Raw genomic sequence first — 20,456 nt, 5'->3', positions numbered from 1 at the left:
ACAGGACGCCCGGCAGAGGGAACGCACTTGTTTCCAGAGCCCTGGTTTATTCCATGGTGAGTGGTTGCGAATATTGTTTTTATATTAAAGCGATAATCACAACTGATCTCAGTTAGAACTGTACTCAGCTGCTGGAAATAGAGACCTAAATACAAGTGGCCCACATAAATTGACAGCTTCCTCTTTCCTCGCATAAAGGACGTGCACAGGCTGGTTTGGCGGCTCCATGACGTCAGTATACGAGGTTCTGGCAGGATGGAGGAGCTGGAGCCTGAACCTGTACGCATACATGCGCAGAAGAGACAGAAGGAGTATTCTGGGAAGTGGGAATCTGTGGGCAAGAGGGGGGCAAGGGGATGTCCTGCTTCGCTGTGGGAGGAGACCAAAGGGTTGTAATATGGGATATTAGATTGAGGGGTGGGTCTGAGGTTCGACCACTAATGGTGGTTGAGAAGGGGAATGGCCTCTCCGGACTGAGGTCTAGGAAAAGGGAAGACTGGACAGCTGTCTTACCCACACCCTCTTTTCGGTAACAGCGGCAGATAGAATATATAGGACCATAATTACTCGCCCCTCCACCCCTGCCCCATCCAATGAGGAGGAGTCTGCATTCAGCTGGCCTTGCCCCTAAGAGGAGCCTGACTTCCCAGACTGGCATTTTGGTCCCGAAAGGAAAAGACAGGCAGGTCTTGTTTCTGTTTCAGGAGGGAGGTAGGGGAGCAGCTGTCGTGTGTGAGGGGGACGGATGGGACAGCGAGAGGATGTTTTTAAAATAGCTGGCTTTGGCCCATTTATGCCCTTCACATTGGCTGACAGATGCAAATTAGCAACTTGGGTTATTTTTAAATCTGCTCTGGTGGCTGGACGCGGCTTCTCCGACGACCACATTGCTCTGAGACTGGACCACGTGGGTGACAGCTTCATAGACAGTGTGTCTGTGGGTCGGCTCTGACACTCAGTAGGTAAGGCGAAAAACGTGTGTGGTCAAGGGTACCCTGGAAAGTCATCCAACTCGCCTTTTTACGGCGGGACTTGAAGCCCCGAGGAAGCTCAGAATTCTAAGTCGTTTCTTTTGTTTGTCTGCGAATTTTGGCCCTGGAGTCCCTTTCCCTGGGGCTGGTCTAGTTAAAACAAGAAGAAAGGAATTTAAAACATGATTTCTTTTCCAGCACATCTAATCAAATTCTGTACGAGAAATGTCTACACATTAAGGAGCGGGGTCACTGCCTTCGTTTCTTGTCCCTTCAAGTTCTGCCGGTCCTCCCGGCCCCCGCCCTCCCCTCCAGGGGCCATGCCCATCCTTTTTCTCATCTGCTTGACCTAACAGATGCACTTTCAAGAAACAGGCCCTCCAAACACTTCTAGCTTTGGGGCTTGGCGACTTCTTGGGGCCGTTCGTCTTTCTAAAGTGGGAACATCAAGGTGAGAAGAAGAGGAAAAATCAACAAACAGCCAGCTCCGAGCAGGCTGCTGGGAGAAGGCTGCTGGAAGCCCCCTGGATGGCAGGGCCGAGGCTCAGCGGCCGGGGGGCGAGGTCCAGGCAGCAGGCACCCTCCGTGGTGGGGATGAAACCCTCACAAACGGTTCTTTGTCACATTACCGGGGGATCTGGGACGTCCCCTGAGTTGCAACACACACACGCCCACTGGATTAAGAGCCGTCAGACTGGTTCCCAAAGCAAACACTGAGTTAATTTTTCCAGCATATTCCTTTCATGTCTGGGCTGCTTCAGGCTTCGCTGGGTCACTGGGCTCTTTGTTGCCGACTTTGCCGAAGCCCCCGGCCCCCTCCGCCTGGCTGGCTCCTGGCTCCTCTCCCCTCTACACCCCAGTCCTAACACAGTGTTCCGTTTCACTTAAGGAGCAAGAAGAGCCCCAAAGAGATTGGCCTTTGAAATCGGTGAGTTGGTGAGCAGGCATGCCCTGGAAGTTTCAGATCACATTTCTCCGGGCCCCTGGCACGTGTTGGCCTGTGGGAGTCAAGTCCCCGTTTCGGGATGCGGCCCAGAATATGCCGGGACGTGTGTTCCGAGTCTCACGCCCCCCCAGTGGGGGACAGTCTGATCAGCATGCCACCCCCAATCCTTCTTAAAGTGCAGCAGAGGCCCCCTGGCCCTCAGCTCGAGCCCCACTCCTGCACGGCCAGGGCCAGGGCCAGGGCCAGCCCCACCCTCCCTCACCCGCAGGACCTCTGAGTTTGCTTCAGTTCCCTGGGGGTCCTGACCTCTCCTCTTACTGCCACAGCACAAGAAGAAAACTATTTGCTATCTGTGTCATTCAGGGCCCAAACAGGACAGTAGAAAATGCTCTGAATATTGAAAAACAGAGAATTTCATACAGGGAATTGGTTGTACACATGATGGGATTGCTAAGAAGTCAGCCCGGGACAGTGAGGTAACCCCCTGATGAGCAAGAACAGGAGTCTGCAGCATTCCCAGGCGGGGGTGGAGGGACCGGGCCACCCAGCAGACCTGGGGACTGTGGTGGAGGTGGAAGAGACAGCCAAGGGGGAGGGGGGAGGGGCCACCCTGGCTTCTTCCTTCCTCTTGCCTTGATTGTCCCCCAGTGCCTCTTACTGGCTGAACCTGCTGGAAGCCAGTGGACACGGTAGCCTGGGAACACAGCCCACAGGTGCAGGGCTGCCTGCAAGGCAGAGAAGATGCGGAGGGCAAGTGCACAGGGCGATTAGGCTGTCTCTGAATTAAGACTGGGTTAGCACTTCACTCCATATCTGAATTTCTCTTCCTAATCATCACCTGCGTACATTTTCTCAAAGCTCTATTGATTGCAAGTGACAGAAACTTACTTAAGCAAGAAAAAGAACTTTGGTTTACATACTTGAAAACTCCAGGGTAAGACTCAGGTAGGGCTGGATCTAGGGATCCAGACAAAGTAAGCAGGATTCCGTCTGGACTTCCTCAGCCCTCAGCTCTGTTTTCTTCTGTGTGGGTTCCATTTTTAGGGTGGGCACATTGGCAGCTGCAGGCCTAGCACCCGCCTCCTCAGAGTCCTCGGTGAAGAGGTGTTCCCTCCCTGACACTGCTTTCACCAAAGCCCTGGCACTGAGTCTTACTGGCCCGCTTGGACCACTTGCCAATATTTGAACCAATGACTCTGGCCCAAGTGCTAGAATGCTCTGATGGGCCAGGCCTGGGGTGTGGGGAGAGGGTCAACCCCACCAAACTCATGACTCAGGCAAGGGTTAGGAGAGGTAACCTCCCAGGCAAGAGAGGTAAGGGATGCTGGGAAGACAAGACGATCCTTTGCTTATTGATCCCATCCAAAAGAATGGGGCAACCGGTTATATTTAGCTATCTAGTTGCATCATCTGAATCTCTCACTGAGGTGGAAATTGTCCACTAGATAGAAGAGGACACGCACCGTTCTATCACACCATCCGGGTCCTCTTCTCATCGGTCTGCCCTCCACACCGCCTGGAACCACTTCCACCTCAGTGTCCCGTTGGTTCATCCCAATCATCCGGAGGAATATGCGGAAAAGACCTTTCCCTCACCTTCCAGCAGAAGAGACTGAGGAGCAGGGAGGCGGCGAGCGATACTCAGGGCACGCTGTAGGAACCCCAGTGATGGCCACGGCCACCAGTGCATACTAAGCACTGAAAAGCATTAGACTCCAAGTGCCCTTGTATATTATCTCATCTGTTCCTCACAGAGGCCCAGTGAGGCAGGTGAGATGACTGTTCCAATGAGAAAACTGAGGCTTGGAGATGATGAGGCACTTGTCCTAGATCACACGGCTGGTTGGAGATGTAGCAAGGATTTCATATCAGGGATTCTGACTCCAGAAAAAAATATGTCCCAGCAGAATGACAAGTAGCTTCCCTGTTTTTTCCACTCTGGACATGAAATGCTCCATACATGAAATGGTCATCCTATACTTAGTCAAAACCACAGCCTCCATCCCTGGGCCAGTCACCCCCACACTCACCCCCCAACCCGTTCCTTCCAGCGCCTTCTGCCTGGAGGGTGATGGCGCGGCCCCAGCACACCATCCCAGCGTCCCTGCTCTGGCAGTGGATGGGGAGTCCAGGAGTGGAGCAGACCAGCAAGATTCGGCTCCACAGTTCCTTCTGAGCCAGCCCCCAAGAGTCTTCACATCCAAGGTGTCCAAGTTCCTTCTTTCACGTCTGACTTTTCCCATCAGACTCAATAAGAGCAGGGCCCTGGTTTTATTTTCTGGAACCTTGTTGACTAAACCACCTTCTCTTCAGGGATCGGTGACCTGGGGAGCTCTCTTAGTGGGAAGCTGTGGATGTGACAGGCGGAATTCGCCCCAGCGGAAGTGGCCTTGCTCTCTGGCGGTCCTGGCTTGTCCCAGGATGGGCTGGAATGGGGAATTTGTAGAGCTGGACTTGGTTGGAAGAGCATGCCACCGGGAGGCCAGGCCTTCTGGAAAGGAGCCATGGGAAACCCTCAGGTTGTCCTTCTATGGGGTTGTCTCCACTGGCACACCGGTTCACCACGAGACATCTAAAGAGCTAGAATGGCCTTTGGATCTTCTGCCCAGCTTCATTTTATAGATGCAGCAGTGAGGAGGACCTCAGGAATGACCGTCAAGAACGGGACCAGCAACCAGGTCTCTCAGCAAGCAGCCCCCTCTCCCACTCCATCTCCTACCCATCCATCCAGCAGTGCGCAGGAGCTCTAGCGGGAAACCGGCACCGAGAGCTCACAGGAAAGAAGAGAGTTAGCGCCTCTGAAAGGAACGCAGACTCCAATAGCTGCACCTTCCCACCGGGAGGGGGGAAGAACTCAATCTACTGTGTGGCCACAGCAGGGCTGATAGCCAAACCTCCATTTGTCAGTTGGGGGAAATTAATTATAATCTGATGCTCCAAAGGCAACTCACTCCCAAACACTTGTGTTCCTCAGCTGAACTCCTCCATCACTCCCTCTCTCACTTCCATGCTCCACTGCTACCCACCTGCTAAGAGTTCCCTGAACGTTCCATGCTGTTCAGGACTCAGCACATGAAGTGTGTCCCATCAGCCTGGAAGGATTTTTCTTGCCCTTTCCCGAGCCGTTCTTTAAAACCTGGCTCAGGTTCTGCCTTCTTCCAGAAGTGTTTCACACCCTGCCTCAATGCCCGAAAAGCAATCCATTCTCCCTTGTGGTTCTGTGGCATCTTGTACACCATCCTTCAACTGTACCTCCCACCTGGGTGTACTGCCTACCTGTTGCCCCCCATGGAGTGTGAGCTGCTTAAGGAGGGGACTGATGCTTTTCTCTTGTCTCCACCACCTTGTACACAGTACGTGGAGATAGCAGGCACCTGATAACGATCCAACAAGAGCACACAATAGGCACTCAACGAATACTGACATAAAAACTGAAGCCGGCAGCCTGCTCTGTGCTGCGGGTGGTAGAGTGGGGTTCCTCAGCTCTGGCTGCACCGAGGGAGGGCAGCCTTTAAAAACTATGACCCTGGGACCCCACCCCAGGTTAGCACATCATGAGACAGTTCTGAAAGCTCTCGAGGTCAATTTAATTAGTTACGGATGAGACTGCCGTGCTGGGAGATATGAGTAAGACATGGTTCTCCTTCTTTTGGGCATTGGTGTGATCAAACTGTTTTTCTCCTCCAAGACAGGAGAAGAGAAGTTCTCAAAGTGGGGTTCCAGGAACAGCCACAAAGCCTCGCCTGAGCATTTGAGAGGCAGATGCAGATTCTGGAGCCCCAGCGGGGAACCGTTGCATTGGAAGCTGCAGAGCAGGGTCACACTTTATGTTTTAATATGACCTCTGGGGGATCCTGAGCTTGCTGGAGTTTGAGACCAGTTGCTCTTGGACTTCCCCCTGAAAGTGTGACTCACTCAACATTCATACCAGCAACTTGAGAATGCGTAGATTCCTGAATCCCTTTTCAATGGAATGACTCAGAGTCTTGGGGCTGGGAGAATGGAGCTCACATTTTCCCATGAATGTGGAGATGGAGTCACATTGTGTCAATAGCTGTCCAGATGATTTTAAGCTCACCTAGGGTTGGTAACCAGTGCCCTAGAGTAACAACAGTTCGGATTAATGTCACCCGTCCACACTCCTCCCTGCTCAGTTGGGTAAATGAGGGGACCGTCCAAGGAAGCTGGGTCTGGCTGCTTCTCATGACGCATCTTCAGATCTCCCGTTTCCCCAACACTTAGGGTATCCTAGAAGCTTGCCGTGACACTGCTTTGAGATTTCTTTGGTTTGGTCGATGTCCAGCCTTCACTGACACTCAGGAGCAGGGGAATCCTGGGAGCACACCCCCACTGTCTCCCTGCCCATATCACCTCTGCACCCTTCTGCCTCGGGAGGGGACCTCTTCCCCCAGGGCGGACGGCCATCACCACGAACAAACAACATGCATTCGTGGAGCCATCGCTTGGGCATCTGGACCAGACAGCTCCCAAATCTACTATGCACACGTTTAATGATAAACACACATTTAGTAATCGGAAAACACCCTCTTGTGAGTGGGGGCGGGGTCAGCAGCAGAGCTGAGGTTTCATTTTGTACGCATTTCAGCAAACACTGGATTTTTTCAGCTGCTAACTCGGCAAGTGTAATTATATCCCATGTTCCATTTTTACTCCATTGGTGAGCCAGCGTCAGACCCAAAGGGAAATGGGGAGCTGTCCGGCCGAGGACGGCAGGGGCCCCTGCTCCGTTTCCTGTTGATGCTCTCACGGGGAAGATCGAGCCAAGCCACCCGTTTGGATGAGCCAATGGAAAGTTCTCCCTGGGCTGCAACCAGCTGCCTGAAAGTCACCCTCTCTGCTCTGTCCAGCGTGGGCAGTAGCTTGTTAATCGAAGAACTGTAGGCCTCAGGCTTTTGGGAGGGCAACAATGTGCCTGTGTAGAAGACCGGCCATTTCCAGATTTAGGAAAGAAAACATTTCAGCATCGAAGCACCCCACTAGGTAGAGAGCATGCTGAAATTCATCCACGTCTTGCCACTCAGGACCACAAAACACAACCAAAGTCATATAAATAACCACACTGCAGACTGGAAAGGCTCACGAGAGAGTGGCTAGGGCAGTGTTTGAAACTCAGTTCCAGAGAACCCTGAGAGGCCCCAAGGATTCAGTGGGGGGAAGGAAGAAGAGACTGGGGTATCTGTTGAATACTGGTTAGGTGACTTAGGGCGAATGAATTCCCTTCTCTGACCCTCACTTTCTTCACCTGTAAAAGTGAAGGTGATAGTCCTACTTGAACACCTTCATGGAGTTTTGTAAAGATTAAATGAAACAATGCCTGGGCATGTAGTGAAAGCTTGATGCTCTTCAACTTACTTGAACCCCAATAGTTTGACAGAGAGAACAAAGGGCATTTCAGGGCAAAAAATGGCCAAAGCAAAGGCCAGGTGGCATCTGTGCACATGCTGGGTGTTGAGCAGGATACATGCAACAATGTGTATGGAATGTGCTCCACGGCTCCTAAGCACTGGCCTTCTCAGGGCCCCCTCAGCTAAACCTCCTTTCAAGAGCAACCAGACTCTTCTTTGTTTGGTTGAAGGTCATTGCTTCAGGTCCCTCCCTGAACCCACACTGATCGTGGTTAGGCAATGGGCCTCTTTTTAGTATCTTCCTGGGTTTTGGGTGATGACATGCTCTAGGAAAGAAATGGCCTGATTGGCGAAACATTTGGAAAACCTTGTGACTGCAAACTAAATTGCTTCATTATTCTTCGTAATGGCCATGGTCATAATAACATCAGTAGTATCAACACATCATGACTACCACTACCACCATCATCATCATCACCATCTGATCACCTACCCATTCGGCAGACAGGGAAGGAACTGAAGCACAGAGAGAGTAACTTGTCCCAGGCTCCACATGTTGGACATGCTAGGATTTGAACCCACACTCCATAGCTGGCACCCTTAGCCATGGACTGTTTTTAAATCCTCATCTGAGGACATGATTATTACTTTTTTTAGAGAGGGAGAAAAATATCAATCAGTTGCCTCTTACACATGTCCCAACCAAGGAGTGAACCAGCAACACAGGCATGTGCCCTAACTGGGAATCAAACCCTCAATGGGACAATGTTCCAACCAACCAAGCCACACCGGCCAGGACTGGATGTTTTTTATAACAGTTTTAGCACCCGAGGCAGCTTGAGGGCTACTTTAGCAACATGTACTCTCCTTCAGCCCCCACGAAGACAATATAGATGGAGGGGATGATGGTGCTGGCATTAGAGCCCCTGACATCAGGGAAGCTGGAAGTGGTAGTCTTCAGGCTGGCCATGTTGTCCCTCTGCATACAATCTGGGTTCTCTTAGGAAGGAAGAAGGGGAGCTATTTGGGTATTGGAACACCTTTTGACATTTAGAAAAAGACTCTGGTTTGCATGGTCTAACATTATTATGGTCCAAACTTCCTCACTGATGGCCTTCATGAGTTAGGTCCTGGTCCCACATTCCCTTTGGGACCACAGTATTGAAGGATGTGTCTGAGGAAAGAGCCAGGGATACAGAGAGAAGTACTGTGTCTTTTCTGAAGGTAAAAAAATTCTCCTAGTCCTAAGCTTGACTCCAGAACAAGAGCCCAAATTCTTTGTAGTGGCCCATTGGGACACTTCTCTCAGCTTGGTGTAGGACTGGGGTGTGGGAAAGATGGTTTTTAATCATTAGAGGTCCAGGGGAAGCCATTCTCCCTCTAAATCATCTTCTCCAATGTGGATCCTCTAAGGCATTGGAGATCATTTCTAATGAGGAGGAAATTCTCTTGTGTGTCCCACTCATTGAGAGAAGACAGCACTTGTCACTTCGGAGAATATCCAACCATCCAAGTTCACAGCTTTGGAATCTACCACACATCCCATGGGAACCCAATGCAGTGATCAGGCCCTTTGAAAAATCTTTCCAAGTAGATTGAAGAGTGGGTTTAATGCAGTTATTCATCTGCCAAAGACATGTCTGCACCCATGTGTGTATTTGTTGTTCCCCCAGAAGCCTCAGATCCTTACATTCCTTTCATGTTGTCTCAAAGACACACATGGCTATATACTACCCTTTCTAGGATGCCATGGGGTCAGGTCCCAAGACTGTCAAAGCTGGAGCCAGTAAGGACCACGAGATCCACCTAATGAGACAGAAGCTCCAATTTTGTCATCCTTAGCAAAGCGGGCAGGAAAATGCTGCGAAAGCAAGTCGGAGTCCAGGCACACTGTGGTCACTTGTGAACCCCTCGTGTCTCCTCTTCATAGAAGCAGGCTCCAAATATGGTAGAAAACACACATATATAGAAATAGTCCCTGCACACCCTGATTCACTAGCTGCACTTTCACTGCAGGGTGACTCATCACGAAGAGGATCCCTGTGATTGCAAAATAAATAAAGGAAAAATCATGCATTTCTTCTTGGAAATACAAATTGGAGCTTCCTCTTCTTGCTGTTCTCTGTATGTGGATGAGGCGTCCCTGGGCCTGGCCTGGGCCTGGGGGAAAGGAGGCACGGCACCTGTGGAGAGTGTGCTCCGTCCCCAGGTCCAGACACGCGGTCTCAGCTCTGCTGCAGGACCCTCCACCAGTCTCAAAGTATTAGAAAACCTGTTTTTAAAAAACCTGTCTGTAAAATTAATTATGATGTACTTATTAAACAGGGTACATATCATACAATCCTGCAGAGAGGGGAAGAGGCAGGATAATTCAGGTACTAAAAATACCCTACAGACCCTCCTAACACATCGCTATTTTCCAAAGGGTGGACACATCATGCTGATTAGAGACAGGAAGGGAAATTGGAGTGATGAGTGTGTATGTTCCATTTTTAAAATTCAGGATTTTTGGAGGGGGGGATTGTTTAAAATAGATAAATCACAAGGAAAATTGTTGAGCTTATCTTGTGAAGGTTACCACTCTTACAACATTAAGGTTATAGCACTTTGATGTGGAAATTTCCCTGAGCTTTGTGTAGAATAAAGTTTCTGACTATTGCCATCATCATCATCCCCACCATCACCATCATCATCATCGCCACCACCACATCATCATCATCATCATCATCATCATCATCATCATCATCATCATCACATCATGACCACGACCATCATAATCATCATAATCATCACCGCCATCATCATCATAACCATTGTCATAGGTGTCATCATTAGAATTACTGTAGTTAACATCAACAAGCAGCCCAGAGCAGTTGTGTGATACAACAGCTACCTGAGACAGGTCAGCAAGGGCAGACGCTGGGGGCAGCCTCATAAATGGGTGCCTTTGGCTCCTCTTTCCACAGTTATAGGTATCGGGGAGCCCGGCATTTAATGCACCAGCTGTAGCGTCACCTCTGTCCCTGAGTTCTACCCAGAGCCTGACCCCACAAGTCAATTACAGCTGTTTTCATTGTACTCATCGGCTTCCAGCATCCACCCTAGCCTAGCTTTCAACAAAGGGTGGATTCCCATGAACTCTGTTCTTTATTACCAGCTGGTTCCGATTAGAGATGAACCAATAAAATGAGGAGTAATACAGTCGCAGTGTGTTCCTAAATGTAGCACTTTTCCATGTGTTTTGATTTACTGGTTGACCAATAAAAGCCAGTACTTCAACAAGGTGGATTCCATACCTCACATGTTTTGCTTATTTTAGTAAATGCAGCTTTTTAGAGATTGAAAAAAGATGGGAGTAACTTAGGCTTGATAATATCTCCTGGAGAGAGCACACTTGTGTGTGTGTGTGTGTGTGTGTGTCTATGAGAATTTGTGTGTGTGAATTGTGTATATCAGTACAATGATGTTTAGCTGCAAATATGTGAAAGTGCTGTGTGAGTGTAGGTATGTGTATGTGAGTGCTTGTAGAAGTGTGTACAGATGAATATGAGTGTGTGAATATGTGAGTGCTTATAACGTGTGTGTGATTATATGTGAATGTATGAGCATGTATGAGTATGTGATTGTGTGTATGAGTATGAGTGTGCATGATGTATTGGGTCAGAAGCTGGCTCTCTTTGACAGGGCACTAGGCTCTGATTTCAGAGCATCTAACTCTTCTATATAAACACTCCCTGTCAGTGTCCTTGTTAAAAGGACTATGAATATAAGAAGAAATCTATAATATGGGTATTCCCCCCTTTATTTCATTAACTGAGCCCTCTCTCCTAAACATCTATTTTCTACCTGCTTTCTTGCTCCCCTCTGAAAGTAGCCATAGCTCAACAGTTGCCCTTGCCCTTGCCCTGGATGGATTTGTTGACTATTCAAGCAGCGTGACTTGTGTTTTAAGTAGACAGGCCTAGGAAAAGTCCTTTAGGGTTCCAGTTGAAGTGACACTGTCTTAAACACAAGGAAATTACTTGGGAAAATGAGCACTGAGATTTGGGTACCACTCAGAGAACCTCAACTCAGTCTAGAACAGGAGACAGGGTGATGAGAGGGAGGACTCCCAACTGTTGAGATTCCAAGCACCCTTGTCTCTTTGTCTGTGCTTCTGTTTCCTGGGGGGTGGGGTTGGGGGCTGCTTGTCTGAGGTGATGCTGCTCACAGCCGAATCCCCACCTAAGCACTGGGCTGGCATTCAGCTCGTGCACAATAAATATTTGTACAATGAATGCATGACCAAGGAGGGGTATGAGAGAGTCCTAGGGGAGGGTTCCTCAGGGAGATGAATTTGAGTCTAATATTGTAGATTCTGAAGGAGAGAGAAGGTGAGACTTGGAAATGAGTGTTGTAATTACAAAAGCAGGAGGGAACTCAGAGACCACCCAGCATGGTCTCCTGCAAAGCAGTGAGCACTACGCCTTTAAGAACGGGAGCCTTTTAAGCCAAAATGATCCTTCATTCATTCAGCAATAAGGCTACTGTGGTGAATAAGTCCATGGTGTCATGGCTCTTACCTTCCTGGTGGGAAATATGGAAAATCAACAAGCAAACAAGCAGAAAAGATCATTCAAGAGTGTGATGGGCACATGATGAAATGAGCAGAGCATGGCATGGGGTGGCGAGGGAAGGTATCTCTCAGAAATTCCCAATTAAGCCAAACTTTCGGGAAGAGAGAGGAAGAGTATTTCAGGGAGTAAGGACAGCGAGTGCAGTGGTGATTCTGGGGTATACCCAGCTGGAGAACCAGTGCCCAGGCGATGGGGAGCATTATAACGTTTCAAGCAAGGAAGTCAGCTTATCAGAAACCTGTGTTCCTTTCCTCAGAGTGCTGAGGCTTTTTTAGGCTTTTAGGGCTGTGGGTGGTTGTGGCTGCAGGGCAGACGTGAGCCTGGTGGGCGGGGCTGGATTGTCAGGCACTTCGGTTTGTTTGAACATGATTGTCCATTAAAATTTAAAAATGCAGGCTTTTTTTCTCCATTTCTCTTGAACTTAGCAAGTTTTTGCTGGCATACAAGGAAGGAAAAACAATCCAGTACAAATATTCCTTACTTGTAACTTTGCAAAAACACAATGTGGAGAGGAAATGTCCAGTAGCTTCCTCTTTCACTGGGTCACTGTGGCGGCGTGAACTCTTGTCTTTCATCTGATCACAGCATCCCCCCTGCCCAGAAGGGACAGTCGCTTCTCACTAGAAGAATGGAAATAAGGTCAATCTGCCCATTGGGCCAACCTGCCCAAAGAGGGCACTTCATCATTTTAAGGAAGTTCAAAGTTGGGTGCAAAAAAATCCCTCTAAAAACAAGCAAGCCTTTATTGAAACTCCATGGAATAGAGAAGTGCAGATACTGCAATTTAGTCCTGGGCATGGTTCGTGGGTTAACTTCTTTCTGATCCCCCATGGATGGCTCTTTCATCTAGGCGTGCACCAAGCAGACAGAGCTAGCCAAAATTCTCCTGCAGCGTGAGCCAGTTTGGCCTCATGCTTCCCACCAAATGGGACAACATCCCAGGAGTAGGGCTTGTTGTGTTATGTCTGCATGAGGAGTGTTGCAATTTCTCACCATTGCGAGGAGGAGGATCACCATTGCCTGAGTAGCTAGGGGTGGGGCTATTCGACTTTCTGTTGGATAGTCACTGTTTAATGCCCTCCTGCCATGCGTTAGGCAAGGAAGAGGGCTGGGGATTCCAAGTCAGGTAAGATCCCGTCTTGAGTGACCCATGCTGGGGAGCAGGGAACCCTCTCTGGGGAAGGTGCACCCGAGACAGTGCTTTGTCATTTGCATTGTTTTACTGTCTTTATTATAAAAGTTTCCTGGTGAAAGCTTAGAAAATAGAGATGAGCAAAAAGAACATAGAAAGCACTGAACATTATGATGATCATATAATTTAGTATCCAAATTGGAACGTTTCTATAATGAGAGAAGACAGTATGAAGAGAGAAACCAGACAGAGAGCAGGGCTGAACTGGGACCAGCTGGGACATACTAACACACTATGTCTCATGTTGCCTCCAGTGGGCACCACTGTTGACTTTCTGGAGTATGTTCTTCTACAATCCTGGCGACACAGGATCAAAAAGAAGCATTCTGCTACTGCTTGAATTTCCCAGACAAGTAGCTGCCTTTATGTCAGGGTCCTCCCAGCAGAGCAAAAGTGGTATAGGGAACATTCAGAATGAAGGCTAGTACCTGGGGGTGTGGGGTATGTGAACACCTAGTCCTGTGTCTCATTGGGGTGAAAGACAAGGCAATAATAGCAAGATACTGATATTTTAGGCCTGTGCTCACTAGTTGAGCTTGCCCTCCACTGGATGGTCACTGTCTAACCAGAGGATGGTTCCCTGGCACCTACTTTCATTGTCCCTACCAGATAAAATTTGTAACTATTGATGGTGATGATGATGATGCCGTTGATGATGATGGCGGTGGTAAGACTGGTGATGATGATGAAGATGATGATGATGATGATGATGATGATGGTGATGTTGATGATGATGGTGGTGGTGATGATGATGATGATTGTGATGACAAGGTGACAACTAACAGATGGAACTCCCTGGTTTAAGCCTTTGAATATACTAACTCATTTAGTTCTCATAATTACCCTGTGGATGATAAATTATAATTATCTCCATTTTACAGATAAGGAAAATAGAGGCCTAAAGAGTGCAGTCCCCGTTCAATCTCGAGAGTGACATTTCAGGAAACCTTGTTCCGGGAACAGCAGCACAGAGGAGTTAAATGGTTTTGTTTCTTTGGAAGCAGTAAACATAAGAAGAAAAACTTGTTTTTTGCGCATTTGGAAACTATAGTTCAGCACGGTCTCCTTGTCTTTTCTTCCATTCTGTCCTTTTTATGTTTTTATTTTTAAATATTTGAGCCTCCATTTCACTGACAGTCTGTGAAAAATATTTGTCCCTTTCGAGGTGCTTATTCACCCTGGAAAACTGGCCGTCATCCAAATGCCGTGTTTTTCAACTATCAGTGTAAACTAAAGATTCACATTCTCAAAACAGAACATAGTTAGGCATTGTTCATTTGTTAAGAACTCTTTAAACCTCACACTGTTTACTGCGCTGCTTTTACCTTGTTTATTGTACCAAAAAACAGCACAAACATCAAATGAAAAACAGACAAGACAGACGGAGTACGTTCAGGATTTTCCATAGGTGCTCAGCATTTTCGGATGTCTTGGCGGGCCTGAGAGGAGATGGACACAGAAAGACCCATCCTAGCTGGCACAGAATTGCAGAGCATCAGAGAGCTCAGAGCTCCAATACGACAGCAGACGGTCTGCTCAGAGCAGCGGGCTGGGCGGGTCACGTGACTGGGCTTACTGCTCCCTGTGGCCATTGCCTGTGGGTTATCTCCAAACTTCATGGTCCTTCCAGGAGGATGCTATGCTAGGATCCAAGGGTAAAACTGGCAGAGGGAAAGAGGCTGAAATCCAGGGAATAGAGGAACTTTAGTTGGAGGCGGAGAATAAACAGAAAATAAATAGGCAGTTACATGTCACGTGGAACACTGCAAAACGGGTTATGGCAGAGACCATTCCGATTTATTTCGCTCTCCCTGGGCACACAAGAGGAGTTCATATGATCATCCACCTCACTCCCATTAGGTTGGGGCAGGTACCTAGTTCTAGCCAATGGACTGTAAGCAAAGTGACAAATGGCATGTTGAGTCAGAGGCAGGTAAGGACAAGAGTGAGTTCTCAACACTCTCTACTATCTGTGTCTGGAAGTGGAGTCTCTGTCAGGCTGGGTCTCTCATTGATGGTGGGGAATGGGGGCCCTGCTGAACTTGTTTGAATACATAGCACAAATGAGAAATGGACCTTGGATATGTGAAGTCACTGGGGTTCATTTGTTACTCCCCTGTCCTGGCTGATACAAAGGGGCCGTCCCACAGTGTTTGGGGGCAGAGACAAAGGGTGGTAGGAGAAGATGGTGATCAGGAAAGGCACATCTTATACGTGGGAAGTAAACGGAGCCAGGAAGGAGCTGGCCACATGACGAACGGAGAAAGAGCATTCCAGGCAGAAGGAGCAGCATGTGGAAATGCTGACAAGAAGAGAACTTCGTGGACCTGAGGTCCAGCATGATGGAGTGGAGGTGCAGGTGCAACTTGCAGGTAAAAGAGGTTGGACTTTATCATGGATCTGAGCTCACACTGCCGTCATGAAGTACCACAGATGGGAGACTTGAACGACGGACACATATTTCTCAGGGTCCTGGAGGCCGGATCTGTAAGATCGAGGTGCTGGCAGATTTGGTTCCTGGTGAGATTTCTCTTCCCAGTTTATGGACCACTGGCTTCTCCCTGTGTCCTCGCAGGGTAGACAGAGTACTCTGGTCTCTCTCCCTCTTCTTCTTTTTTCCACTTTAACATTTTATTTTGAACAGTAATGTGATATTATTTTCAATGTCACACATGCAATGTTAATATAATAAACAAATACAATACAATACAATACAATACAATACAAATACAATAATAAAAAAATACAAACCCATGCTTGGGATTCCCAGATTCCTTTCTTTGTACCAGAGGCAGTCAGTCATCCCGTCTAGTGAACCCTCCCACAGATAGTGTTCTCGTAAACAAGAATATCTGTATGTGCTATTTTCTCATAAAAGGCAAAAAACAAATGTAATAATACTAATCATAGCTTTCTCATCCTTTTTTTCTTTGACTTTTCTTCTATAGCTCAGTTCTCTTGGACGCTCTTCCGCATCACCACATGGGCAGACCTCACTGTGGGTAATGGGCATGATTTTCTACCAGTGGGTGTTCAATTGTTCATGAGAACTTTTGATGAACATTGGTATTTCCAGTATTTTGTCACTGTAAAAAAATGAATCAAAAATGTACTTGTTCATATGTCTTTAAGCATATGTGTAAATTTATCCATAGGATACTTGCCAAGAAGTGAATTCCTGGGTAAAATGGGGGGAAGAAGATAATCGCATCGCGAGAGCCTCAAATCTGTCAAGGGCCCATGACCAAACACTGTCACATGGGGATTAGGGCTTCAGCTTAGGAATTGGATGCGTGGTTGGGGGCAACAGTTCCCAACATGTTTGGCATCTGGGACCACTTTCGTGAAAGAGGATTTTTCCAGACAGGACGATGGGCGGGTGGGAGGGGGGCCGGCAGGAGGCAGAGCTCAGGCGGTAATGCAAACAAAGGTTCGCCACTCTGCAGCCCGGTTCCTTACAGGCCAGGGACCCATACCGGTATGTGGCCCAGGGGTTGGGGACCCCTGGGTAGGGGGACACAGTTCTACAACATCGTGAAGCCCAGTAAGAGTGAGTAAAGCTCTCTGAGCAAGAGGGTGACACAATCGCTTTGCAGGTTAAAGGATTAATTCAACCCCAATGTGGTCTGGAGATTAGGAGGGAATGAAGGGAGAAACCCCATTTCATTCTTTCACCCACTCACACACTTATTCCATTACTAATTAGTGAGGACCTGCTATGTGCCAGGCACTTTTCTAGGCACTGAAGATGCAGAAGCAAGCGAAGCAAGCCCCCGTCCACATGGAAGCCCCCTGCACACACGGGGATGGGGTCGGGAGCACTGGTGGGCAGTTGTGCTCTTTTCTGTGTGCGTGTGGATGTAGGTAAAATATTCAAAACATGTCAGGTGATCCTATTCCAGATAGAAGTCTGACAATACACAGGGATGTTCCCTTGATACGTAGCATAGGATCGCTTGCCTCAAACCTGAGAGTCATCAACCTTCCCGGTTCTCTGAACACAGGACACTGGGGTCCGTGTGACGGGACATCTCGGACAGCAGCCCCTAGAGTGGTGGCCTCCTCTGTGGTCCAGGAGCCCCTTCCTATAGTGCAGAGGAGACACGTTCGAAACATGTGAACTGGTTTATACTTATAATGCATTTCAAGTAAAAATTTACATAACCAACACAAACAATTGCATCATTTAGGATGAAGTGGAGTAAAGAGATAAAGAAGAGGGTACCAATTCTAAGTTGATTCCCAGAAAAAAATAATCACAATAGCAATAGAAGTCCCTGGAGAGTTCGTGTTGGCAACGTCAGGAAGACAGTGTCCCTCCAGCAGGAGCTGGCAGCTGTGGTGCCAGAGAGAGGGGCCCACTTCCCACTGTCTAGCCCTCACTTTTCTGTCCTGAAGTGAGGACAAGCTTTCCTCTGGCGACCACAGGTGACCACAGGTGACCACATGCCATCAGTATTGCTCTGACTTCCTGTCCTCCAGGCCAAAGCCATTTTCAAAATGTATCCTGCAGAACATCTGAGGGAGACTCGTCTCCTTTAGACAACAGAAAAAAACTGGAGAAAAAGAGATTGGAGGATGAAGGCTGCCGTTGTAAGTGGTTTTCAGACAAGCAGACCAAAGGGGGTGGTGGGGCATTTTCCAAGAACTACGGAGGCTTGCGTGGCTGACAGCATACTCCACCCTGGACATGATGCCTGGTCCACGATGGTCCACGGTGCCTGGGAGGGCAGTTCTTACAGCAGAGGGCCACACTGGCGGGTGACCCCAGCCCTCGGCCAACGCAGAGCCCGCTGCGAGTTCCGCGTGAGGTGGGGCTGCGCACCTTTCCCTCGCTCTCGCCCCAGTCCGGGCAGCCTGCCCGTGGATGGTACGGATGTCATCAACTTATGGTGTTTATTTTTGGCTTTTTCCATTGAATGTGGAGCCAGCTATCAGGCCAGACACATTTTGCTTTTTTAAATATAGCCTGGTTTGTGACTCTGATGTTGAAATGAGATCTGAGGGGAGGGCTCGTATCTGCGTTGACACAGAAGTGCCAATTGTGTCTCTTTGATGCCAAGATAAAGACGGTTTTCAAAAACGGGAGAGAGCACATGCAGAGCAGAGGTGGGGCCCCCGGCTGCAGAGGCCCCTGGGAAGGTGGTCACTGAGCCCACGCGTGCGTGAGATGGGGGTATGTCTTGGCCACCTGGCAAAGCCTTGACTATTTTTCCTTCTTTGTTTCCACCAAGACATATGGTGAGGCAGCTGAGTCTCTGGTGAGCAGGATGGGAAGCGCAGCTTCCTGAAGTCACCACTAACTCACTCACTAGCACAGGGCCTTGGGGGACATTACTGCCTTGTTAGCTGGGTCAGCCACATGGACATTCTTTCATTAAGCAAATATCAGCTGCCACGACTTATATGCTGGGATCTGTGTTCAATTCTAGGGACATAGCAGTGAACAAGATGAACCAACCCATCCCCATAAAGCTTTCAATGTTGGGAAAAGGTGACCATCAGAGCTACATAAGGTCTCAGGTCAAAGGTGGCTTTTCTTACTACCGGCGCTCTCCCGGCCTCATCCCACTCCTGTAGCTTCCCTCCTGGTCTGACATTTCCACGCCTCACCCTGCATTATCAGTGCTCCCTCGGGTCTCATCCCTGGCCCTTTCCCTACTCCACGCCTGCATCAACCCCCCACGCCAATGATGGATGCTCAGATTTTCACTACGCTGAAAGTTTCCAAACCCAGAGCTCAGGTCGCTCTCCTGACCCCTCACTAACCCTGTCCTCCAGAATGTATCCCACCCACCTCTCCATCATGTGGGCAGCCTTGCATGGGAGGGGCCCCTTCCTCCACCCGCAAATCTGTGCCTACCCTGAGCCTGCCACTGTCACCATGGGTCTGGATCTACCGGAGCAATGACTACTGTATTTATTGTCTACCCCCCACCCAGGACCCCAGTTCCACTGTGTCAGGGGTCTGTTCTGTTTTGTCCCTGCCATGCCCTGGTGCCCAGCCAAGAGAAGGACTTTAGCTGAACACACGGGACTCCACATCCAGAAACTCAGATGGCATGTACTCTTCACGTCTGGTAAATTTTGCTCAATATGCTGTTTGGCTCCGGGTCACTCTATCTTGTTGCTACTTTGGGCTCTATTCTGCAAATATACTGCATTTCTTTATCATTCCACTGTGCTGTGTATGTAGGGGGTTCCCAGATTGAGGCTTTTATGAGTAGTGTTGCAATGAACGTGCCCATCTCAGGATGTTGGAATTTCTGTTCATTCAACTGGATTGCTTGGACAAAGGCTTGCATGACGTGGGTGTGGTCTAACCCCCTGTGCTGCCCAGATTCCTGCTCACCCAAGGCAGAATTTTTGTTACCCAGATGGACGTCCATGCTTTCAGAAGACCTCTGCTGCTGAAAATACTGACATAGCAAATGCAAGGGGCGGTTGTAAACCGGGGCCCATTTTACCAGCATCAGGGTTGCTCAAGTCCAAACCAAGGATGAGACCCTCTTTACATCCTCTGCAGTGTCTTTCCCAGATTGTCTGCCCTCTGGCTCCAAAGGCTTGTAAGGCCACTGCTGCGACCAGCCTGGTGGCACTCAGTGAATCTGGGGCCAGGGTGGCCGACCCCTGCTGCCCTCTGCATTAAGTGGGAGGTGGAGGGAGCAAAGGGCAAATTCTGATCCCAGCTTTTGGGGGAGCCATGGCCTTTCCCTGGAAGGAGGAGCTTCTGCCAAACTCTCTCTGAAAGGCCATTCTCTCAGAGACCACATGCTGGAGCACCCCCATCAGCTTCTGTTTCATGCATTTATTGATTTTATTGTTGTTTTTAATTTAGCCCGAATTTCCTAAACATGGGAGCTATTACCAAGAATTTTGTACTTTTGGCTTCTCTTCAAATGCCAGGAGCTTTGGTCACCCCAGGCCCGCATTTCACCATGGCAACAGCTGGTGCAGCTGAGTATTGGCTTTCTATTGATGGAGGGCAATTTTCCAAACATAAAATTACTGTATGGTGGCATCATCACACACACCAAAAGCCACACATGAATTCAGTTCTAGGTGTTTAATAAGAAAGATAGAGATGGAGAGACAGAGATGGAGGCAGAGAGAGATACAGGGGCAGAGTGAAATGATTTAGCAACTGTGGGCCTCTGCCCACTGCTCCACCCAGTGCACTTCTTCCTGCAGAGCAGGGCAGAGCCCGGTCCCCTCCCACACCCAGGCCCGCCCTGCAGCATGAAGGGGAGTCACAGTGGGCAGATGAAACCTTGTCGTGACCCTGTCACGCAAGCCAGTTACTTTTGCCACTTTCACTCGGGAGCAGCATTATCTGCAGATAATTTAACTGTTCTTTCAGGGGTT

The sequence above is a fragment of the Phyllostomus hastatus genome, unplaced genomic scaffold (genome assembly GCF_019186645.2).
Source record: "Phyllostomus hastatus isolate PE091 unplaced genomic scaffold, TTU_PhHast_1.1 phas_scaffold_345, whole genome shotgun sequence".
In the NCBI taxonomy this organism is placed as follows: domain Eukaryota; kingdom Metazoa; phylum Chordata; class Mammalia; order Chiroptera; family Phyllostomidae; genus Phyllostomus; species Phyllostomus hastatus.
The sequence above is the reverse complement of the archived record's forward strand: the minus strand, read 5'-3'. Positions refer to the sequence as shown.